The sequence below is a fragment of the Euprymna scolopes genome, chromosome 20 (genome assembly GCF_053919585.1).
Source record: "Euprymna scolopes isolate OS-2025 chromosome 20, ASM5391958v1, whole genome shotgun sequence".
In the NCBI taxonomy this organism is placed as follows: Eukaryota; Metazoa; Mollusca; class Cephalopoda; order Sepiida; family Sepiolidae; genus Euprymna; species Euprymna scolopes.
Genome location: NC_136501.1, coordinates 36938108 through 36958107, shown reverse-complemented (window position 1 = coordinate 36958107; position 20000 = coordinate 36938108). Strand labels below are relative to the sequence as shown.

At 34.0% G+C, this 20000-nt stretch overlaps 1 protein-coding gene across 1 annotated transcript in view; it reads right to left on the bottom strand.

The window, feature by feature from the left end:
* The window catches only part of LOC145241391 (voltage-dependent calcium channel type A subunit alpha-1-like), a 1447749-nt gene that overhangs the window by 868145 nt on the left and 559604 nt on the right, over window positions 1-20000 (bottom strand). The gene's annotated exons all lie outside the window — the stretch shown is intronic.

The window sequence follows — 20000 nt, the reverse complement described above, 5'->3', positions numbered from 1 at the left end:
TTTTGAACACCTAGATTATCAAAATCAAGCAGAAAACGATCGTAAAAAATAATTGTTTTACTAAGACAATAAAAATATAATTACTGGAATCTTATTTAAGTAGATAAAAGTCGAACCCTATTTAGTAACTGAGAATATAACAGTCAATTAGCATATATACATCATTCCAAAACGTCCTGTTCGTGGAATACTCTTACGGCAGTTGATTATGACACACCCGTTTATATGGATACTTAAGCATCTTAATTCACTTGAATTAAGAGATTAATTCCTGGTGGATGAGGGAAAGAAGGATAACCAGTAGGTGGCTTGGTTGACTGGGGTTGAGTCCTGCGATCAGCAATATCACTTCCTGTACATATAATTACGTAAACATGAAACATTCCGCTTGTGAGTATAAAAATTATTAATATTTATTGAAAAATATTATAGTTGTATAAATGTACACACACACACACACACACACACACACACACATATATATATATATATATATATATATATATATATATATATATATATATATATATATATATATATATATATACCGCACTTTGAGATAATTGCGCCAAATCCGGGAGTAATTGCGCCAACTAAAAAAAAAAGAGTCCTCTTTATATGCGTGGTTGCCAAAAGAGCACTTTTAGCTAGTTGGCGTAATTATTCCAGACTTGGCGCAATTACCCCAAAGTACGGTATATATATATATATATATATATATATATATATATATATATATATATATATATATATATATATATATATATATATATATATATAACCAAAGCAAAATATGGTGAAAGTAAAAATAAAATAGATAAACCCCATAATTTATTATACCATACCTGTTCACACTGAAACACTTATCACAATATTCTATGGATCTATATTAAAAATCTTTGTTAAACTTTGTGACATATTTCCATTCTATGGAGGTCAGGCGCGAACGAACACCCCATAATTTTATTATACCATATTTCTTAAAACTGAAACATAATTATCAAAGTATACTTACGCAGATAGATATGAAAAGTATTAAAGTTTGTGCCTATTTCCATTCTATGGAGGCCAGGCGCGAATGCAGACCCCACAAGTTTATTATACTATCCCTATTTACGTATCAAAGTATTATTATGTACATCTATATCAAAAACACTTGTATCAAAGTATTATTATGTACATCTATATCAAAAACACTTGTAAACGTCTTTTTTAATTTTTTAATTTTTTATTTCCATATTTTGTGGACCAGGCGCGTACGAAGACCCCACAATTTTAATGAATCATCATTATACCGGATCAAACATACCCATTCCTGTGTCTCGATACATCTTCTATCATTATATGTGATCAGTTTTCTATAATAGTCAACCATATAGGAGCCTATTCGTGACCACACACACACACACACACACACACACACACACACACACACACACACACACGTTCAGTTTTATACACACACACACACACACACACACACACACACACACACACACATATATATATATATATATATATATATATATATATATATATATATATATATACATACCGACAAGGAATATGGTTTCCGTTCTGAGAGTTCAACCACTGATTTGCTGACAATAATATCACACAGGATTAGTGACTCTATTGACAATGGCTTCGTTTCTACAGCATATGCTCTTGAAATATCTTAGGCATTTCACAGGGTCTGGCACAAACGTCTACACCATAAGGTTTCCTAGCATCCTAACAGAAGATAATGTTTTCTCAATCATAACATGCTTTCTCTCTGCAAGGTCTATTAAAGTAGTTGTTGATGGACAGAAATCCGAAGCTAACAGTATTAACGCGGGCATGCCTCAGGGATCTCCCCTTGACCCAACTCTCTTCTTGATCTTTATAAACAACCTTCCAAAACACATTCTTTATTCATTCGTCGACATCTATGCTATCGATACACTTCAAAAACTGACAAAGATCAGGATATTTCTGATTCTCTCTCCTCTGATTTGGAGTTTGTGGTATAATGCGGTCAAAAATGGCCAGTTGACCTCAATTCATCCAAAACCAAACTTTTCGCCACCAATGCTCATATCCTTGCTTCATCCGAGTTGAAGTGAACGACTCTCGCTTTGAAGAACCACCTTACTTCGAAAAAGTTCGAGGACTGATCTTTACCCTTGACCTGAAGTAGAAGATCTACGTCAGATCCCTTGCTAAAACCGCGGGAAAAATGTTGGGGTCGTTCTACCGCTCTAGAAAGTAGCTCATTCTCAACGCAATCCTCTAACTGTATAAGAGACAGATATGTTCTAAAATGAAGTTCTATTGCCACATTTAGGATGAAGCGCTAAAAAGCACATTTCTCTGTCTTATCAGGGTGCAAAACCATTTGCGAAAATTATTAGGCGATGGCCATTTCGTCTCGCTGCTTCTTTCTCACAGGTGACACGTTCCGAGTCTATCTCTGCTCAATCTTTACTTTGATGGTATCTGCTCGCCAGAGCTTCAATCTATGACTCCGTCTCTGTAAAACGTTCGCAACAAATACACGTCTAGATGCAACAACCGCCAACAACTTCTTGTACTCACTATCTATCACTAAAACTAAACAAAAATTCCATGAACAGAGTTTATTTCCTAGAATTATCCGTTTTTGGAATACAATACGATGGGTCTGCTTCCCGGCTAACCGTAACATTTTCTTTTTCAAATCCAATATGAATAAATTTCTATTGAGCCGTCCTCTCAGATAATCTAGCCCTACTCAAGTTCCACTATGACTGATCTTATCTTACCGTCTACTCAACGTTTAACCCTATACCCAGAGTGGCCCCCAGGCCTCGATAAGTGTGACCTCCCATGTAATATATATATATATATATATATATATATATATATATATATATATATATATATATATATATATATATATATATATATATATAATATTTTATTTATATTGACAAATATGACAGTCGCTTCACTAAATATACTAATGCTTCAGACAATTAGTCGGTACGGACCAAAGTCCTCGTCAGGCGACCTAATAAAGTTTGTGTAGCACTGAAAGCGTCTGATTCTCTCTCTCTCTCTCTCTCTCTCTCTCTCTCTCTATATATATATATATATATATATATATATATATATATATATATATATATATATATATACTGAATAAGTAGGATAGTACAGTAATGATTAGAAAGACTTTTTGTGTGAAAGGTTTTATCCATTCCATATGACATTTCTGTATATTATGTTCCTTTCTTGGATAAAAAGAGGAAAATATTTTCCACGCTTGAAAAGTTTTATAAAATAAACTTGTGAAATAACATTATTCTGGTTGATGAGAACCAAACCACTGTCATGAAAAAAAAAAAAAAAAAAAAAAATTGTCCAGTCGAATACATTTTATTTTTAATAATGGAATAAAGATACATGTGAACATATATTTATCGATATAAACCCTGAACGTTGTTACATCGACTACAATAAAAAGCAGAAAACCACACACATTTAAGAAAGATCTGGGAGTGTTTTAATAGATTCCAACTAGAACTGTGTAAGCGTCTACGCCAGATTCGAACCAAATGGTTATACTGAGTTCATTTGTATAACTGAGCAAGATACGAACACCCATGTGCAATATAGTAAGTAATGTTCACTCAGTCATTTGCAATGCATTCTTTACAGTAGACATTGTGGTCGGCATTTATGAACTAAAAAGACATAATGTAACATAAACCATGCAAAACAAAACAAACGAACAAATCAATAGACACAATCAAGGGAAACAACTCTCTGATACTAAATTCAAATTCAATATATTTAGAGTTATTTCCCTTACTGTGCACTTGCTTAATCTGTTACTGCTTCTTCTATTCGTTCAATAAAACTTAGATGTTTCGACTATATAAGTATGTTCTGCGTTCTTAATTATTATATAAAATTAATACAACCATTAACGAATTCTCGACTGCATTTCTCACTTGCGTTGCCACCAATTTCATAAAGTGTCCACTTTTTTATTCTCACGTTTTCTTCAGTAACGTTTTCTCATTATCGGAAAACTCTTAATCTCCACAATTTATGTAACCCTCTTTGTAGATAACGTTCATTACAGTATGGATATAATTACTTATTATTAATTAATTCCGTCTTGAGTTGAAAATACGATCTAAAGTTAATATTAATTAATATTATTATTGATTAATATTATAAGAAGTGCCACAGAGTGTCTAGTGTGTCCAGTAAATTGATCTATGAATGCTTATTTTTTCGACTTATAGACCTAATGTTTATTATGAGTTTTCTTTTTACCTACATTCGTGTTACATGTACTATGCTTTTAGTTAATTAGTTAATATTAGTATTACCATAGTTTATCAGTCAATCAGTACCATGGGAGAAAGGTATATATATATATATATATATATATATATATATATATATATATATATATATATATATATATATATATATATATATATATATATATGTGTAGTAAGTTATAGAATATATACGGCGATTAAGCTACACTGAATATTCCGCGTTTCATCCACTCTAGGATTCTTCAGGCTTACCATAATATAGAGTTCTAGAGTGGATGAAACGCGGAATATTCAGTGTAGCTTAATCGCCTATATATTTTATAACTTACTAAGTAGCTCTACCTATGTATTGAGCACTTTTAAAAGTTTACGCATAAATTTATACTTTCGTATATTAATTTTATGTGAGTAAATGAAGTATATATATATATATATATATATATATATATATATATATATATATATATATATATAATCTTGGGAGTTTTTTAATATTGAAAACTATATCTAAAAATAATAATTACAAAAATAATTTTTAGTTCTTTATCGGAACATTATTTTGTCAGTAAATCATTTAATCTCTTGCAATTACTGAACGTAATTAAAGGAATTAATTATAAGATGGTCAACATCATGAAATTTGGTATATATATATATATATATATATATATATATATATATATATATATATATATATATATATATATATATATATATATAATTATTCCAGGTTAAAAATATTTAAAGATAAAAAATGTATTTAATGAGGTTTCTAAAATAGTGCTTAATAATCAATAGAGCAAAATATACTTATATTTATATTCAAATAAACATTTCTTACTGTCGCTACTCGATCATGGCAATGTTTCGGTCAGTTAGTTGTAAAATAATTAAAACACCTCGTCAGGCGACGCACGTCCATACTTTTAAAAGTTCAACTCGTTAATCAAGCTTGGAGATTTGAACTTTTAAAACAGTAAAATTGACCGAAACATTGTCATGATCGTGTAGCAACATTAAAATGTTTATTTTAATCTCTCTCTATATACATATTGTTTAAAGAAAGTTTTAGATGAAATAAGTCATTAGTACCGTCGGTTTCAAACCCGATAATTAGGGACCGTTTTAGATACCGAATTATGGTAGATGGGTTTATAAAACGGTCCCTAATTATATGGTTTGAAACCAACGGTACCAATGACTAATCTCATCTAAAACTTTCTGTAAACAAAATATAAATAATACGCTTTTAGTTTCGAATTTTCCATATAATTGAGCACTCTACTGGATTTCTTTTTCAAAAAAGCTAATTATATATACACATATATATATATATATATATATATATATATATATATATACATATATACACATAAATACATACATATATATATACACATACATACATACATATATATATACACATACATACATATATATACATATATATATATATATATAAGGAGAGAGAGATAGAGAGAGAGAGAGAGAGAGAGAGAGAGAGAGAGATCAATGATAGAGATAGATATATACACCCATATGTATAAGAATCAATATGAAAATATTTAATTGTTTATATATTTTCTCTATTTGTTTCTTATTTGCTGACATGTAGTAATACAATATTTTTAAAAAATGTTTTTCCTTAAAAAAGAAAATTTCGATCATTCCTTTGGCCTTTTTTAATGTATTGAGAAGTATGCGTATGTAGCATGGGTAGTGGTAGCATAGGACAATGAGTATAGCCAATGAAACGAAAGAACCATATTTCATACTATACTTGAAGTAACCATATCTTCTTTTTGGTCCCCCGAATTTGGAGAGGGACGTATGTTTTCAGTGGCGTCTGAGCGTCCGTGCGTCCGGACTATTGTCAGATAACCGCCCATTAGTTTTCCTGAAATTTTGCCACAAATTGTATTTCATTGAATAGATGTGCACAGTAAAAAAATATGTTTTTAAAAAATTCCAGTTGCGTCCCCGGGTCTCAAAAGAGGCAAAAAAAAAAAAAAAAAAAAAAACCCAAATGGCCCAAAATCGCACATTTTGCCCCATAACTTTTATCCATCCATTAGATTTTTTTAAAACTTTGCCAAAATATGGAGTCCATTATTCCTAATATAAATTCAGTATGGGTGATCCTGGCAAACTTCTGGTTCGCGACCCCGGGGACCTTTAGTGCTAAAAATGCTTTTTTTGTTGCTCTTTTTTAATATTTCTCAACAAAACTTGATATGTCTGACTGTATAGTGGTTTTTCACGATGGACAACTCAAATATACACGTGTTAAGGCCTGAAACTGCACCGTTATCCATTTACACTGGGATTTCGCACCCCCAAGGTCACAAAAGAGGTAAGAAAAAATGCCCCAAAATGGCCCAAAATGACACATTTTGCCCTATAAATTTTGATCCATCCATTAAATTTTTTTGAAATTTGGCCAAAATATTGTTCTTAATATAAATTCAGTATGGGTGACCCTGGCAAAATTCTGGTTCGCATCCCAATAGGACTTTTAGGGCTAAAAAACATACCCTTTTGGAGCTTTTTTTTCATATTACTCAAGAACTTGATATTTATGTCTATATAGTAGTTTTTCATGATGCTGAATTCAAATATACATGTTTTAAGGCATGAAACTGCACCATTTGTCCATTTTCACTTGGATTCGGCGTTCCCATAAGCTCAAAACGGGTCACAAATGCTCCAAAATTTGTTAAAACTGACACTTTTTACCCCATAATTTTTTCTCCATCCATTAGATTTTTCTGAAACTTGTCGAAAATGTGAAGGCAACGTTGGCCCTTCACACTTCTCACATTCATCATTTCTTCAGTATTTTTTGTGGCGTCGTCTCACATGCAGCACAAGAGGGGGACCACGCACGTGTGGTTTGTTATTTTAGTATCCAATAAATCGTTACTCCGATACATATGATGGCGTTGAACAATTTCAACACACACACACACACACACACACACACACACACACACACACGCACACGCACACACACACACACACACACTACTAATAATAATTTGGGAGAAAAGTATGCACATACGATTACGCGTTCATACTCACGCAATCAGAAAGAGCTTGCTACCCACTGTACTTATTTCAACCGAAATATTCTTAACTCAACTATCGTCATACAAATTTTGCTCTCTTTTATACCATTACCTTCAAGTGAATAAATATATATTTTTTATTCGTACAAATTGTTTTATTAATTTATTTAATTAATGTATTTTACTCCACAATGTGTTTTTGTTTTTGAATGAACTTTCAGAAAAATGCCTCAACTCACACGTCAAAGAAATAATGACATACACACTTTTCATCCACTATAGAATTTGTCCATAATCGGTTTAATGAAGCTGGATACTATTTTCTTATACCTTTAAAAATCATAATAATAACATTTCACCCGAACTAGTTTTCGTTTTCCGAAATTACCATAAAATACCAGCGTCAAGGTCTCAGTTAGTCACATAGATATAGGAGAAAACACTTCTTCCAACTCTCCTCATTTTTCCTGTTAGAAGGCATATTCCAAACGTGAATAACAATAATTACGACCGTTTAAAGATACACAGTGTTTATCATTGTATGGCCTTGAAATATATAATCAAAAAATATTAAATTTTTGTTTTAATCAGGATAACGACAAATTTTTTTTGAAAGCTGGATTTTTCCCACATTGAATACCGACTTTCTATCTAACTTTGCCCCTGTGGGGGGGGGAGGGGATAAGACAATAAGAACTCGACCAAAGTGGGCGGCGATGAAAAGAAAACCACCAAGTTGTCGATGGAGTTATCTCCTCTTATATTGTCATGCTTCACCGGTATTCTGATGTAAGTACCTATTTTTAAATGAAAATTGCAGATTGGAACGATAAAATTGTCGCCCCCTCAAAAGGCGACATGATTCTATTTTTCTTTGATGAAAACCAGTTTTCTTTTTTTGCTGTGGACCACCTAGTAGTTGGCCAGTTGTGTACAAATTCTGGGAGCTATAGGAGCCTTCTGTTATGTCTGAAAGTGACACAATGTTTAACGAGCGATATTAGAGATGCACCGCTGTACAACTGCTCTCTACCGAACCAAGTTATGACAACAGGATCATTGCCAGCACCCTCAAAATCCAAATCCGTATGGTTCAACGCTTGAAAGCGTGTCCAAGGTGATGAACATAACGTTTCCTGTCACGGTTATAGTTTTGGTGTGGTTTTAAGTGAAGCCCACATCATGCCACCTACCGGCTTGAAAGTAAACACCTAGTGTACCTAGATGTGATGAAGAGTGTGGTGATCCCCTGGTGCAATTATGTGACCGCTGGCAAACCCTGGATGTGGCAGCAGGACTCGGCGCTGGCCTACAAGTCACAAGGGAATCAGGCTTGACTTTAGAAGGAGTGCAACGACTTTGTATAGGCACCGCCAAAACTGGGGGGCAGGTAAGTACTTTTTGACGGAGCGTCTTTATAAAAATCTACTAAAAATCAGGTAATTATCCAATCAATACGAAATTTTCAGCGATTATTAAGAGAAGAATGAACTTTTTAACAGTGTACTTATTTTTCATAAACGATATATATATATATATATATATATATATATATATATATATATATATATATATATATATATATATATATATATATGTATTTTTGCTTACAAAACCCCCCTTCTTTTGAGGGGGTTCCAAATATGCTTCAAATAATCATCTGAAACTGAACAAAACATATTGTGTTGTTGTAAGGGACAGGATTATAGATTAAAAAAAAATTGTTTGCATATCTTATTTTGATGTCTGAATATCAGAACTTCGATTGTGTTTAATTATCCCGCTTTTGAGTTTTGAAGTGTGAAATTCGGTGAATATGTTAAGTAAAATAATTAATTTAAGTTAAGCAAAAAAAAAAAAATTTTTTTAAAGATTTATACGAAAAAAGCCATTTTAAAATCTTTGATAAATAAATTAACAATTTTTTTTTTAGCGAGCCGAATAATGTATGACCATTATTAAACAGGGCATGCTTTGAAGAATCGATACAAAAAAAAAAAAAATTCGATAAATATTGTGCCCTTTGTGTTAAAAATAGCATCATTTTTTCCATCCCGTTTGAAAACGTTTGCCGCCTTTCGACTACGGTGGACCAAACGCGCTGAAATAATATTTTTTATTCTGCTTTAAATTGCCCCCCCCCCATTTTGGGGACCCTGGCCCCTACACACATACACATTAAAAACCAAACTCATACAAATGGTCACCCATCTGGTACTGGCCAGCCTCAGCGTTAATAATACATTGAAATTTTCGTCACTGAAAAATAAGTTTTTTTTTTGGCCTGTTTGGTTTTCCATAGTTTGCTTTTTATCAAGCACAAACGTAAACATTGTCTAGATCGACGCGAAGTAACTGGTTGCCTATATGAATAAGTGGAATTATTTGAAATCCAGATACTTATATTATAATATTTTTGCATATTCTTATAGAAAATAACCCTAAATCTTAGTTAGACAACAAATAAATAAATTATTTCAAAAACCTTTTTTTAAAAATATTTATGTACGTTTTTTTTTGTGCAAGACAAAAAATGTCAATTGTTAACTTTTTGGAAAAATTTAACATTTAAAATTTAATTTAAAATAGTAGAAAAAGTTTTACATTATTCTGTTTTCTATATGATAAAATTCAGGGTTTTATCTTTCTGGAAAAAAAAAGTTACTCAGAAATAATGGATTTTAATAAATGTAATTTCGTTTTAAAAAACAACAACTTGATTTTTCGGCCATTTTTGGCGGTGTCTACTTTGTAACCTTGTCTTACTGGCCCCTCTTCCTCTCTCGACCTGAACCCGCTGATCATGTTTGGTCATATGTCGAGAACATCACCAACATGACCTTCCACAACATCAAAGCCATCCTGATCGCCGCCATCCACCGAATATTTGCCGAGCTGGGGCCGGCGCCTGTGGAAAAGGCAGACTTCCAGTTCCGGACTCATAGCGAGACGGCGATGTAGGCTGAAGGCGGTTACATTGAATAACTTTCAGCTCTACTACATAATAAAGTTACCTGAATTGATTTTTTCAAGAAAAGTTTAAAATTAAAGCTATACTATTGTTTACTTTAGGGCAACAAATTCATCGTTCTACCCTGTACTTGAAAAACTATTATAAAAATTAATATTTTCAAAATGTCGATATTCGTTAAATGTATCGACAAAAATCGATATTTTCTAAACTACAACATTTACACTAACTACAGGTTTTAATGCTAAATACTTGTTACATAGTCAACAGAAAATACAATACCACGAGTAATTAAAAAAGCAATTCAATTCATTTAATATCATATAAATATTTAAAAGTATATTCAATGAAAGGGGAACAACTCTTAATATAAATATGAAAATACAAGGGAAGCAACTCAATTTAGATTATTTAATATCGTCATTAAAATCAGATTGGAGGTTTTTTAGGATCGCTTACTCTCTGTCGGTCTGGGATATATTCTAGTGCAATTATAAAAACCAACTTCCCAGGCTTGGCCTTGTAACCCTTTGAGAAGGGTTTATTTATTGCTAATCGCACGAAGCGCATTGACCGGTACATGCAAGCGAGGCTTCTCATACAACTTTTGTTCGACTAGAATACTCTTCCTCTAAAGCTCTAGTTTCAGCTTCCAATTTTCGACCTTGTGTTACATCTTCAGCTGTGGAAGGAGATACATAAAACTAATTGTTCACATTTACAACTATTCTAAAATCGTAAACATATACAATTTTCCTTAAAATTTTATTTGCAAATGGTATAATTACGTTGACATACCTATTCTTGTTAGATCGCCTCAGTTGAGCAACGTTAAGCCTGGTTAGTATCAGATAGGTGAACATTTAGAAAAACCAGGCGCTGTATGTAGACGGACGTCGACAACTTCTTTCTAAAATTACAAAAAAACCTAACATCGTCATTCCCTTGATCGAGATATGCATGCGAATTAAATATTCCTTGGACACTTTTTCCTTCAGAGGAAGTTGGTTTAACCCATCTAGAATGAATATCATCGGACTATATTTTTTGTAAAATCTGTTCTTTTGTAATTGAATACACTTTTGATTTTTGAATACCTAAACAAATTTCTGTTAAAAACATAAAGCAATACAAAAGATATTGATTATAATAAGTATTTTTTAAATTCTTTTCTTTATTCGGTTTTGCTTGCATACTTTCTTTAGTGCAATTTTATTTTTTTCCTTTTTTTGCACTTTGGTATTGCATGAACCTTATTCTATATCTCTATATTTATTTCAATCATTTTCTTTCGCTTTTAATTTTTGCTTTCATTAATTCATTCATGTATATTCTTTTTATCTACGATTTCTCTCTTTTCTCCTGCTGCTACTAGATCAGGCTGTCTGAAGATATTGGCTTCCTGAAACGAAATGCACCAAACATTGATGTTTTTTGTTTTTCAATTCGCTTTTGCAAAACTCAATCATGCTCTGCAAAACCAAAAACAAAAACAACCCACCTTTCCCCTTTTTCCTTCTTCCCATTCCCTCTTTCTCTTTCCATCTCCCCCACTTCCTGACTGGTTTCCTAATTTAAAATATACCCAACATTAATACTGTAACACTTTTCCTTCTCTCATTGCAAAACTCAATCATGTTCTGCAGAGCAGGGAACAAAAGCGATAAAATCCACTATAAAACAACCAAACCAAACACTACAAACAAGCGATTGAAGATACAAAGAACTTGAAGAATAAAAACTTTCTACAAAATAACTGGATGCAACATGAATAATATTTCCAAAATATCTGGATTCGTCATTAAATAACCCGAAAAAGGGTTGATATGCCATAAAACACAGAAACCAAACTAAACTTTATTTTCTCCAAAATTATTTCTCGCATTTTTCTTTCTTTTGCTATAAAATAAATTGTATTATTTCCTGTGTATTTTTCTTTCTGTCTTTTTTTTTTCATGCTCTAAATTTCTTACTAGTTTTCTTTCTTTCACCTCTCATTTTTCTTATGCATTTCCTTTCTCACGTTAAATTTCTTTCCCGATTTAAGATTTAAATCCCCATTGATGATATTGTAAAGCAGAATAAGCCTCTCTCGCATATTTGAAATCCTCTATTTTAACATTAACGTTTGACCAGCAGAAACAGAGAAGTAATCTCTATTCCCCCAATCTCCAATTTTTCCGATGCTCGATTCTGATTCCAATTAATCGTCCCAACACTAATATCTATCTATCTATCTATCTCTATATATATATATATATATGACATATATATATTATGACAGCCCATATGACAGACATATATATATTATGACAGCCCCTTTAAGAAATTCGTTTCTTATCGTTGAGCACTTTCAGTTGAATTAAAAGTCGGTCAATTTAGCTCTTATGCGTAGATCATCGTATAACGATTTGATCACTGTCTGTCTGACGTAATGAACATTTAAATTAAAATGTTTAAAATTCAACGCTATTTCACACGGTTAATGGTAGCCGAATGGATACGGCCACCGCTAATCGAGCCAGAGATGTCTCGTGTCGCGGGGTTCGAATCGTTCGACTGGTAGTAATCGTGACACCCTGCACTGAAGATTCCCCAAAAGGATGAAACACTAGTGTCTGTAGGTATTTAATTATTATAGTAAAAAAATAATTATATATATATATATATATATATATATATATATATATATATATATATACAACTTACGTTTTTAAAAACATTTAAACAATATCCAAAATATTTTTAAAAATTTAACAATAAAATATATTGTATTATATTTTGAGCTACAATGATATATACATTATTTAGCTATTGCTCCCAGCTTTGTATGAATTTAATGAAATTGTGTTATACATATATATATATATATATATATATATATATATATATATATATATATATATATATATATATATATATATATATATTAGTGTTGGGACGATTTTTCGGAATCGAGATTTGGAAAAATTAGAACCTTTTTGGAGGTATCAGACTCGGTAAAATTTGTGCATATTTTTCGATGGCAAAAAACGATTCTTTTAATTGTGTTTTTTTAAATACGATTTTATTTAAAGCAAAATTTTCCATTGCAGGTAATAATAGTAAAATGGTAAATATTTATTGATTTTAAACTACCAGTAAAACTAAAATCTATAAATAATTCCCAATAAATGTTTTTTTTTTGCATTTGAGAAAGATATCTTCACATTAATCATGTGTTTTATGGTAATCGAGAAAAATAGAATGTATACAGTTAATTATTTAGAAATTTAAAAAGAACCGAGATTAAAATCGGTAATTGTATCAGAATCAGGAATCTAGTACAAAATCAGTAATTGCATCGGGATCGGGGAACTTATGGGAATCGTCCCATCACTAATATATATATATATATATATATATATATATATATATATATATATATATATATATATATATATATAATTTCAGGTTAATATTTTCCAGAGACAAATTATCCAATGAAGTTTTAATGAGGTTAATACAAGAGTGTTCAATACCAAAGTATGACAAGATATACTTTTTATTTGTTATTCCATAAGCTTTAATATGTCACTACACATTCATGAGCATGTTTCTTTTAGTTAGTTACTGGTAAAAGCTGAGTTAGTAACCTGACTCAGGTTTTGTATAAGCTACATCGCCTTAAGAGGTCTCTAGTTACTATTAACTAGCTGACCGAAACATGCTCATGAATGTGTAACGACATATTAAAGCTTATGTAAAAACAAATAAAAAGTATATATATAATTTGTATCTATCGACCGCGTTAATCATGACACCCTGTAATAGATAATCCCGAAAGGATGAAACACTAGTGTCTGTAGGTATTTAATAATTATTATAGTAAATAATTATATCAGCTCCTTTAAGAAACTCGTTTCTTATCGTTGAGCACTTTACAGTTGAAATAAATCAGTCAATTTAGCTCGCATGCACAGACCATCATATAATGATTAGATCACTCTGACAGACGTTAAAAACATTTAAAAATAAATGTTTAAATTTCAACAATATTTCTCTTAGTTAACGGTGTCAAATAGATTTGGTCGTTGCTAATCGAGTCAGAGATGGCTTCGTTGCCGGATTCGAATCTATCGACCGGTGTTAATTGTGACACCTTACAGTATCTTTAGGTATTTAATTAATATAGTAAATTATATATATATATATATATATATATATATGCAGTCCGGGTGTTATCTCCTTTGAAGGTGGAGGTTAACATCTCGTTGAATTTCGCATTGCGATCAGAGTGTGTGGTCTTGCTAACATCAATACGGGCAACACCCTCCTGTTTAGTGTGGTAGAAATCTTTGGGTTGAAGTTTGACTCTACTGCATATTAGGGAATGATCTGTATCACAATCAGCACTGTGGTAGGCTCTAGACATCAGAAAATGTTTGAGGTACCTTCGTCTAGTAATGATTAGATCGAGCTGGTGCCAACGCCCTGATCTGGGATGTCTCCAGGATACTCTGTGATGCGGTGTGGCAGCAAAGAATGTGTTGGTAATGCAGAGGTCATGGTAGGCACAGAGTTCTAGAAGGCGCTGGCCGTTACCATTGCATTTGCCCACTCCAAAGTTACCAAGGCAACTCGGCCATGCATCGTTGTCGCCACCCACATGTGCATTAAAGTCCCCAAGTATAATCAGGTCTTCATTTTGTGGAAATGCCTTGATGGTGCTATCCAGCTGTGTGTAGAAGTGCTCCTTGATGTCGTCAGGCGCTGCGAGTGTTAGGGCGTACACACATAATAGATTAATTGTTCCATCTGTGGTGTTCAGTCGTAGTGAGATTAGGCACTCAGTAGCTGAATCAGAGAGTTGTACGTTCTGAAGCAGTGAGTTTCTGACTGCGAAACCAACACCATGTTCCCGGACCTCCTCTTCCTGTTTTCCTTGCCAGAAGAAGGTATAGTCCGATTCCTTTAGGCATCCGGTGTCAGCTAAGCGTGTTTCTTGGAGTGCAGCAATGCATCTGAACAGTGGGAAACACTGAAAAATGCCACCCACTCTACAGCTCTCAAAGTCTTTGGGAGGAGGACAGGTAGCAAACGAAATGACTGGTATGATGCCAACTCTGCTACCCTCAACCCTCTGATTGAGGCAAAGCGTTTGTCCTTGCTCTCATACAAGGCCAGCCCATCTCCTACATCGCTGGCTGCACTGAGGTTTTCCAAAAGGGCAGTTCAAAAGGCTGTAAGAGAAGCTGCAAACAACTACTGGATGGAGCTCTCCAAGTCTATCCAGCATGCAGCTGATACAGGAAATATAAAAATTATGTATAACGGGATCAGGAGAGCTACAGGACCCATAATTAACAAAACTGCTTCACTGAAGTCTAAATCGGGTGAACCCATACTAGACAAAGTTAAACAGCTAGACAGGTGGGTTGAACACTACTCCGAGCTTTACTCCAGGGAAAACATGATACATCAGTTCACCCTGGATGCCATTGATCGTCTACCGCTGATGCATGAGCTCGATGAGGAGCCTTCCATAGAAGAACTATCCTGGGCAATAGACAGACTGCCATCAGGAAAAGCCTCAGGAAAGGACTATATTCCAGCAGAGGTCTTAAAAAGTGGAAAGGCTAGCCTGCTTGAGCCCCTCCATAGTCTTCTGATACAGTGTTGGAGAGAAGGCTCAGTGCCTCAGGGCATGAGAGACGCAAATATCATCACTCTCTACAAACACAAAGGGGACCGCGGTGACTGCAACAACTACCGCGGTATCTCACTGTTGAGTTTCGTTGGCAAGCTATTCGCACGTATAGTATTACTGCAACTACACGTTCTTGCCGACCGAATCTACCCAGAATCTCAATGCAGCTTTCGTTCAGAGAGATCAACAATCAATATGATCTTCTCCCTATGCCAACTGCAAGAGAAGTGCAGAGAGCAAAACCAGCCTCTGTATGTTGCCTTCATAGACCTGACCAAGGCATTCGATCTCGTGAGCAGAGATGGACTATTCAAAATTCTCCCACTGATCGGATGCCCACCAAAACTCCTCAGCATCATAAGATCCTTTCATGATGGCATGAGGAGCACTGTGCAATTTAACGGTGGCATGTCTGTTGAGTTCGGGGTGAGGAGTGGTGTCAAACAGGGTTGTGTGTTGGCCCCAACACTCTTCGGCATCTTCTTCTCCCTACTCCTGAAGCATGCTTTCAAAAACACAACGGATGGTATCTGCTTGCACTCCAGGTCAGATGGTGGTCTCTTCAACATCGCCAGACTCGCATCGCATCAGGAAGATGGTCTTCAAAGACTGATGGACAGGTTTGCTAATGCTTGCAGTCTGTTCGGTCTCACCATCAGCCAGAAGAAAACCCAAGTCATGGGACAAGCAACCGCCTCTCCACCCAGCATCACAATCCAAGGCACACCACTAGAGGTCGTACGCCAGTTTCAATATCTAAGCTCCACTGCTTCAGACATCCTCTCATTGGACGTGGAGCTAAATAAAAGGATTGGAAAGGCATCCACAACCCTCTCTAAACTAACTAAAAGAGTCTGGGGAAACAGGCACTTTACCACCTCCACCAAGATGACCGTCTACAGAGCGTGCATTCTCAGTGTTCTACTGTATGGGAGTGAATCCTGGACTACATACTCAACACAAGAGAGGAAACTCCAGGTCTTCCATATGAGGTGTATACGTAGGATACTTGGTATCACATGGCAGGACAGAGTGAGTAATACTGATGTTCTGCAGAGAGCGGGCATCCCATCCATTTACTCCCTACTGCGTGAGCGACGTCTTCGCTGGCTGGGCCATGTGCGCAGGATGGAGGATGGGCGCATCCCTAAAGACCTTCTCTATGGCGAGCTTGCCTCAGGCTCAAGAAAGAGGGGGCGACCCCATCTTCGCTACAGGGATGTCTGCAAGCGTGACATGAAGACTTTCTCGGTGGACAGGAATACATGGGAAGCCTCTGCAGCTGACAGAACTGCCTGGAGGAAAATGATACGCCAGGGGATTATCATCAGCGAGAGGACCCTCCATGTTGAAAACGCTGCAAGGAGAGCTATGAGAAGAGCGAGTGTACAGGCGGAACAGCCGGACGAAGCGGCAAATTGCATAACAACCTTCGTATGTCAAGGCTGTGGCAGACTATGCAAATCAAGAATTGGTCTCTACAGTCACACAAAAGGATGCATACAGGCAACATCTTAATACGGCGTTGATCCATAGTCGTTTCGACTGACGGATGCCACACACACACACACACACACACACACACACACACACACACACACACACACACACACACACATATATATATATATATATATATACTTTCTGACCCCTAAAACCAGACACTCTCTCCCTATTGAGCGCAAATGTCCTCTCATGCATTAACTGTTCCTACTACTACTGCTACTACTACTACTATCCATCATCTACCCGTCAGCACAACCAATCTCGCACATTCTCCTGACGATCTTTTGACGAAAATCGAAAAGCAAAAAAAAAAAAGAAAAAAAATTGCAATATGTTTCGAAGAGAAAAATCTAACTATGGGACAATTATTAATACCTTTGGTTTGGTTTTTCACACACACACACACGCACACACACACACACACACACACACACACACACACACACACACACACACACACACACACACACACACATACACACACACACACACACACACGTAACATATTCCTATTTTGTTCGCAATATGGAACTTAGTTTCTACTCAAGACATTCTCAAATGTGCAGTTGAACACATTTAATCTCGTAGGATTTGCATTCACCATGGCTGATTCCGTTGACCGCGACACCATCTATTAGGCGAATCATGCATTTCTCCCACTTCAATTAATTGTACCAGATAACTCTTTCATATCCAAAGTTATTAAGTTTGCATTACGAGGAGAATCAATAACACATAGATAGATTATATAGCTCAAAGGGCTAACGAATTCTCGTGTAAGGTCATACAAAGCATGATTGGCTAAGATTGAATCTAATAAAAATTGCGAATTGAAAAATTAGATTAGGAAAACATGTTGTTCAATAAATGTAAGTTTATGTCAACTATCTTAACCGTTGGATGATTGTGTAATGCTTGTACGCAGAATATAAATTAAAAGGATTCCATTGAAAACCGAAATACGTGGACGAAATACGTGGTTACACGAAGGTAAGCTGAAAGGTTTATAGGCTGACTATGAAAGAACGACAAAAAAAAAAAAAACAACAAAAAAAAAAGACACGGCTGAAAAGTTAATATGTTGGCTATGAAAGCATTATGATATTGCTGAAAAGTTTATAGGCTTTTAAAATGCGGAAAAGTTTATAGGCTTTTAAAATGCTGAAAAGTTTATAGGCTTTTAAATTGCTGAAAAGCTTATAGGCTTTTAAAATGCTGAAAAGTTTATAGGCTTTTAAATTGCTGAAAAGTTTATAAGCTTTTAAAATGCTGAAAAGTGTATAGGCTTTTAAAATGCTGAAAAGTTTATAGGCTTTTAAAATGCTGAAAAGTTTATAGGCTTTTAAAATGCTGAAAAGTTTTCGGCTTTTAAAATTGCTGAAAAGTTTATAGGCTTTTAAAATGCTGAAATTTTAAAGGCTTTTAAATTGCTAAAAAGTTTAAACGCTTTTAAAATGCTGAAAAGTTTATAGGTTTTTAAAATGCTGAAAAGTTTTCGGCGTTTAAAATTGCTGAAAAGTTTATAGCCTTTTAAAATGCTGAAAAGTTTATAGGCTTTTAAAATGCTGAAAAGTTTTAGCCTTTTAAAATGCTGAAAAGTTTATAGGCTTTTAAAATGCTGAAAAGTTTGTAGGCTTTTAAAATGCTGAAATGTTCATAGGCTTTTAATATGCTGAAAAGTTTATAGGCTTTTAAAATTGCTGAAAAGTTTATAGGCTTTTAAAATGCTGAAAAGTTTATAGGCTTTTAAAATGCTGAAAAGTTTTAGCCTTTTAAAATGCTGAAAAGTTTATAGGCTTTTAAAATGCTGAAAAGTTTTAGCCTTTTAAAATGCTGAAAAGTTTATAGGCTTTTAAAATGCTGAAAAGTTTGGAGGCTTTTAAAATGCTGAAATGTTCATAGGCTTTTAAAATGCTTAAAAGTTCATAGTCTGACAATGAAGGGCAGCTAGCGAGGCTGAGTATTCATAGGCTGACAATAAAGTAAGTGATTTCCGAGCTTTAAAATCTTGCATGAATTAATTTGAACTATTCTTGTAAATAACTGCATTCATTTCTTTCCAGACATGATTACATTATATTTTTCAAAGAAAACTTTAAGAGTGACTAGTTACTTCTTCTCTTAGCAATAGATAAACGTGTCATAGTTTATACGCTATTTTAGCGTCATCTATAGTGAACAAGTCATCTATAGTGAACAAGTGGGTACATGAAGAATAGTATTGATGATATTTCAGTTATATAAAGCCTCACTCTCAACGCTAATCTATGAACATTTCACTTTATACGTGTACATATATAATATGTAAGTTGGAAGAAGATTGGGATTATATGTAAAAAAAAGAAAATGAAAATAAAAAAAAACAATAAACTTGTGATACATTTCAATATTTTGCCTTTGTTATTCTGTTTTACGAGAAAAAATGTTTTTACTGTCATTGATTG